A 5,986-nucleotide genomic window follows, 5' to 3' on the forward strand; every position below is an offset into this window, starting at 1 on the left:
TGTACAGTTGTAGAGACCTTGTTTCACTTGATGTACAGTTGTAGAAACCTTGTTTCACTGGATGTACAGTAGTAGAAACCTGTTTCACTGGGTGTACAGTTGTAGAAACCTTGTTTCACTGGTTGAACAGTTGTAGAAACCTGTTTCATTTGAGGTACAGTTGTAGAAACCTTGTTTCACTGGATGTACAGTTGTAGAAACCTGTTTCACTGGATGTACAGTTGTAGAAACCTTTTTTCACTTGATGTTCAGTTGTCGAAACCTTGTTTCACTTGATGTACAGTTGTAGAAACCTGTTTCACTTGATGTAAAGTTGTGGAGACCTTGTTTCACTTGATGTACAGTTGTAGAAACCTTGTTTCACTGGATGTACAGTTGTAGAAACCTTGTTTCACTTGATGTACAGTTGTAGAAACCTTGTTTCACTGGATGTACAGTAGTAGAAACCTGTTTTACTTGGTGTACAGTTGTAGAAACATTGTTTCACTTGATGTACAGTTGTAGAAATCTTGTTTCACTTGACGTACAGTTGTCGAAACCTTGTTTCACTTGATGTACAGTTGTAGAAACCTTTTTTCACTGGATGTACAGTTGTAGAAACCTTGTTTCTCTGGATGTACAATTGTAGTTATCTTGTTTCACTTGGTGTACATTTAGAGAAACCTGTTTCACTTGGTGTACAGTTGTAGAAACCTTGCTTCTCTGGATGTACAATTTTAGTTATCTTGTTTCACTTGACGTACAGTTGTCGAAACCTTGTTTCACTTGGTGAACAGTAGTAGAAACCTGTTTCACTTGATATAGAGTTGTAGAAACCTTGTTTCACTTGGTGTACATTTAGAGAAACCAGTTTCACTTGGTGAACAGTTGTAGAAACCTTATTTCACTTGATGTACAGTTGTATAAACCTTTTTTCACTTGATGTACAGTTGTAGAAACCTTGTTTCACCTGATGTACAGTTGTAGAAACCTGTTTCACTTGATATACAGTTGTAGAAACCTTGTTTCACTTGGTGTACATTTGTAGAAACCTTATTTCACTTGGTGTTCAGTTGTAGAAACCTTATTTCACTGGATGTATAGTCGTAGTTATCTTGTTTCACTTGATGTACAGTCGTAGTTATCTTGTTTCACTTGATATACAGTTGTAGAAACCTTGTTTCACTTGGTGTACATTTGTAGAAACCTTATTTCACTTGGTGTTCAGTTGTAGAAACCTTATTTCACTGGATGTATAGTTGTAGTTATCTTGTTTCACTTGATGTACAGTTGTAGTTATCTTGTTTCACTTAATGTACAGTTGTAACAGGATGAACAGATGGATAATAAAAAACATGTTTTAAGTTTAAAAAGGTCCGTCATGCGCCTAACATAACGCTTGATCTTCATAATTGCATTGTGCAGGAGATCGTGTTGAGGAACAAAGAAAATAAATTATCGGGTGACACGGTATTGCTATATTGTTATGCACAGGTCTCTTACCAGTGTACGTCCAGAGATACAAACCAGCACTTACCAGGACACATCATCTCGGGGGTCACGTTTGGTGCATTAACCGCTTACCCTGCCGGAGAAAAATAACCGCTTACCCTGTCAGAGAACATTAATCATTTACCCTGCCGGAGAACATTAACCTCTTACCCTGCCGGAGAACATTAACCGCTTACCCTGCCGGAGAACATTAACTGCTTTACCTGCCGGAGAACATTAACCGCTTACCCTGCCGGAGAACATTAACTGCTTTACCTGCCGGTGAACATTAACCGCCTACCCTGCCGGAGAACATTTACCGCTTACCTTGTCGGAGAACATTAATCGCTTACCCTGCCGGAGAACATTAACCACTAACCCTGTCGGAGAACATTAACTGCTTAAACGGCTGTAGAACACTAACTGCTTACCCTGCCGGAGAACATTAACCGCTTATCCTGTCGGAGAACATTTATCGCTTAACCTTGCCGGAGAACATTAACTGCTTACCCTGCCGGAGAACATTAACCGCTTACCCTGCCGGAGAACATTTATCGCTTACCCTGCCGGAGAACATTAACCGCTTGCCCTGCTGGAGAACATTACCTGCTTACTCTGCCGGAGAATATTGACCGCTTGCCCTGCCGGAGAACATTAACTGCTTACCCTGCTGGAGAACATTAACCGCTTTTTCTGCTGGAGAACATTAACTGCTTATCTGCCGGAGAACATTAACCGCTTACCCTGCCGGAGAACATTAACCACTTACCCTGCCGGAGAACATTTATCGCTTACCTTGTCGGAGAACATTAATCGCTTACCCTGCCGGAGAACATTAACTGCTTACCCTGATGGAGAACATTAACCGCTTTTTCTGCTGGAGAACATTAACTGCTTATCTGCCGGAGAACATTAACCGCATGCCCTGCTGGAGAACATTAACTGCTTACCTGCCGGAGAACATTAACCGCTAGCCCTGTCGGAGAACATTAACTGCTTAAACGGCTGTAGAACATTAACTGCTTACCCTGCTGGAGAACATTAACTGCTTATCTGCCGGAGAACATTAACCGCTTGCCCTGCCTGAGAGCATTAACTGCTTACCCTGCTGCAGAACATTAACCGCTTACCCTGCCGGAGAACATGACTTCTTTCCCTGCCGGAGAACATTAACCGCTCACCCTGCCGGAAAACATTAACTGCTTACCCTGCCGGAGAACATTAACTGCTTACCCTGCCGAAGAACATTAACTGCTTACCCTGCTGGAGAACATAAAGCTTACCTTGCTGGAGAATATTAAACGCTTACCTTGTCGGAGAACATTAATCGCTTACCCTGCCGGAGAACATTAACTGCTTACCCTGCCGGAGAACATTAACCGCTTACCCTGCCGGAGAACATGACTTCTTTCCCTGCCGGAGAACATTAACCGCTCACCCTGCCGGAAAACATTAACTGCTTACCCTGCCGGAGAACATTAACCGCTTGCCCTGCCTGAGAGCATTAACTGCTTACCCTGCTGGAGAACATTAACTGCTTTTCCTGCTGGAGAATATTAACCGCTTACCTTGCCGGAGAACATTAATCGATTACCCTGCCGGAGAACATTAACTGCTTACCCTGCCAGAGAACATTAACCGCTTGCCCTGCCTGAGAGCATTAACTGCTTACCCTGCTGGAGAACATTAACCGCTTACCCTGCCGGAGAACATGACTGCTTACCCTGCCGGAGAACAGTAACCGCTTACCTTGCCGGAGAACATTAACTGCTTACCCTGCCAGAGAACATTAACTGCTTACCCTGCCGGAGAACATTAACTGCTTACCCTGCTGGAGAACATTAAGCTTACCTTGCTGGAGAATATTAAACGCTTACCCTGCCGGAGCACGTTATTTCACATTTGCATGTGATTCTTGACGGTTCCTTGATATTTTGATTTAATCAGTGTTACCTTTTCCCTATCTTTTTACCTCCGATTTTGTCCTGTTATTTTGAGACGTAAACATCCACATATCCTTTTCGTTACGTTGTGTTTAAATATATTGAAAACTGTCTGTCGTCGTCGATGCTTCACACATGATTAATAAATGAGGTTATAGGTGATGTGCTGTTTCCTGGAAGTATACTACGTAGTGGAGAGCGTATACCCTTAAAAAAGTAAATACTTATGGTCTTATTCTAATCCCAATCACCCCGTGGTTGTTTTCAACTGTATATAAATTGAACATCAGTTATAATTCTAGCACTTTCTATGTGTCACACTGCGTGTAAATATTTTACAATAAAGTTTAAATTTTAAAATTTTAAAAATCGGATCATCATTTTATCAGCCATAAAAGAAATCGGATTTACGTCAATGTCTCGTCAGTATCATTCCTAAACAAAGAGATTTCAAAAAAAAAAGAACTTACGTGATTAACACGTTAATATTATTTCAAGTGTAATGTTCATATTCCAAAGTACCAGAAACAGTAAAATAAGAAACAGAGACGAACTGTAACATAGTATTAAAACTATACTCATATTTAGCATCGCTTGATATTATTTGACATTTCCATATCAAGTTAAATGAACACAAGTTTTGATGAACACAAAATACAGTCGAAATGTCGGTGCAGATAAGCCTTGTGTGTACTATTCTAAACCTGGATATAAAACGTTTTTTTTTTTTTTAAAGGTATCATGATTAATGCTTTTATGTTATTCTTAATATCTGAAAAACAAGCTTATGTTTGTCTTTTCGATTACTTTGATCGTTTGGATAAAGCTTTATATTGTAATGTTCATAATCCTTTTAAACCTATAACATACACCCCTTTTACAATTCTCCTTACGTAACATACCCTAAAACCCAAATAGAGAGCTACACCTATGTTATACAATATAACATACCAACTTGAGACAGACTTTAAGATTATTGTTTGGAAGCTCGGAAACGAACGACCTTCATTATGTTGGTAGTTTTCCACGATACGGCGACATATCTATGGGCTTCCATAACCTTTTCGATGCATTGACGATTTAAAAAACGAATGATAAAAGTGGGGTGATTCGAGTCCATTCAGGGAAGGAAAATTTTCACGCGGAAAACTTTTCCATCACTATTTTTGAGGGTCACAATGTTGATTCCTCTTGATATCTCTCGTGTCAATAGCGAAATGGAATGTACTTTATACTTCTCCAATATAAAAGTGAGTGCTATAAATCAAACGTTATCACACTTCACTGCACATCTTAAACCCTTTCACGGGAACTTGACACATAGCTTACGCCAGATTGTGGTGTTGGATTTCAGCCAAAGCGACAAATCGAAAGGTCCAATTCCTTTAGAGAAAGAGTAAATAATTTCACGAGTAAGACAAAACAGTTTGAAAATGTATTTCCATATTGACAAGAGCAGCTGCTGAAGAGACATTTATACCTCATTTGGGAAGATCATCGCCAATCAATATGCCGGTTTCTACCATGAAGGACAAGATCATAGTGTGTAAAAGAAAACAAGCCAAATCTTACCTTTAATGTTGATAAATAGTCACCTACACAGGTACAGTTTAAGCCTGCAGAACATGGCGGGTTTTCTGGTTCCTCGTCATCCGTGTGCGAGGACAGGACTTCGCTGTTCTAGAGACTCATTACACCCTCGCTATCGTACGATCTAGTTTACATGTTTACTCAATTTTCATGAATGCCAACATTACCTTGATTACGTAATAAAGGTAATATTTAAAATTCTTTCTTAGTCACCGACATTTTGATATCTTTAAAAGTCTTTGTTGCTGCATGAATCAAAAAAAGATTGCGACAGGCAATTATACAAACGGGTAATCGTTGCTTTGTTAAATCAGTTTGATTTTAACTAGCGTTCCAGGGGTTTGGCACCTGTATTGCCTATCAAAGCCTTTTACAGATGACAAGATATCCATTACAGACATACATATATACAGTATAAGCACAGCATTTATTATATTGTGTTCTACTTCATCAGTTCAAACGAAGTTATTTATCAAATAAATCTCAACACACTGTGTTCCGAAGGCGTACAGAAATATACATATAGATAAATACTTTACAAATATCTTGTACAATGGCGGAGAACATATGCAATAGATTCAATTCCATACATAATATTTACAAATTATGAAATTGTCATAAGTTTGGGAAAACCTTAGGAAAACTCTAAGGTTTTCCTAAGGAAACTTAGCGGACTCTTATGAAGCATAATTTAGTTGCATAATTTAGTTGTTTATGAAATAATACAAATAAAGCCTTAATCTAACCAAAATCTAGGAAATAACAAAACTTAAAGCCAATCATACAACCTCAACATGAAGGTAGAACGAGTACTATATATTATAAAATGAAATGAAATTATAACTCATTATGAAGTAAAAGACATAGATCTCAGTCGCATTATACAGTAACAAAACGTTTATAGCAAGACTTTGATACAGCTTATATTTCATAATATACGACTTCCCTTAACAGTTGCATGAATCAAATACTTACTTAAATTT

General features: G+C 38.8%; 1 protein-coding gene across 1 annotated transcript in view; it reads right to left on the reverse strand.

Annotated features, from left to right (window-relative positions):
* The window catches only part of LOC110461035 (sodium- and chloride-dependent glycine transporter 2-like), a 43,012-nt gene extending 37,912 nt beyond the window's left edge, over positions 1 to 5,100 (reverse strand). Inside the window, exon 1 of the mRNA XM_021514307.1 lies at positions 4,986 to 5,100. The gene's annotated coding sequence lies outside the window, so the exon portion shown is untranslated. The remainder of the gene's footprint in view (positions 1 to 4,985) is intronic.
* Between the last annotated feature and the right edge of the window lie 886 nt (positions 5,101 to 5,986).

The sequence above is a fragment of the Mizuhopecten yessoensis genome, unplaced genomic scaffold, assembly GCF_002113885.1.
Source record: "Mizuhopecten yessoensis strain PY_sf001 unplaced genomic scaffold, ASM211388v2 scaffold10545, whole genome shotgun sequence".
In the NCBI taxonomy this organism is placed as follows: Eukaryota; Metazoa; Mollusca; class Bivalvia; order Pectinida; family Pectinidae; genus Mizuhopecten; species Mizuhopecten yessoensis.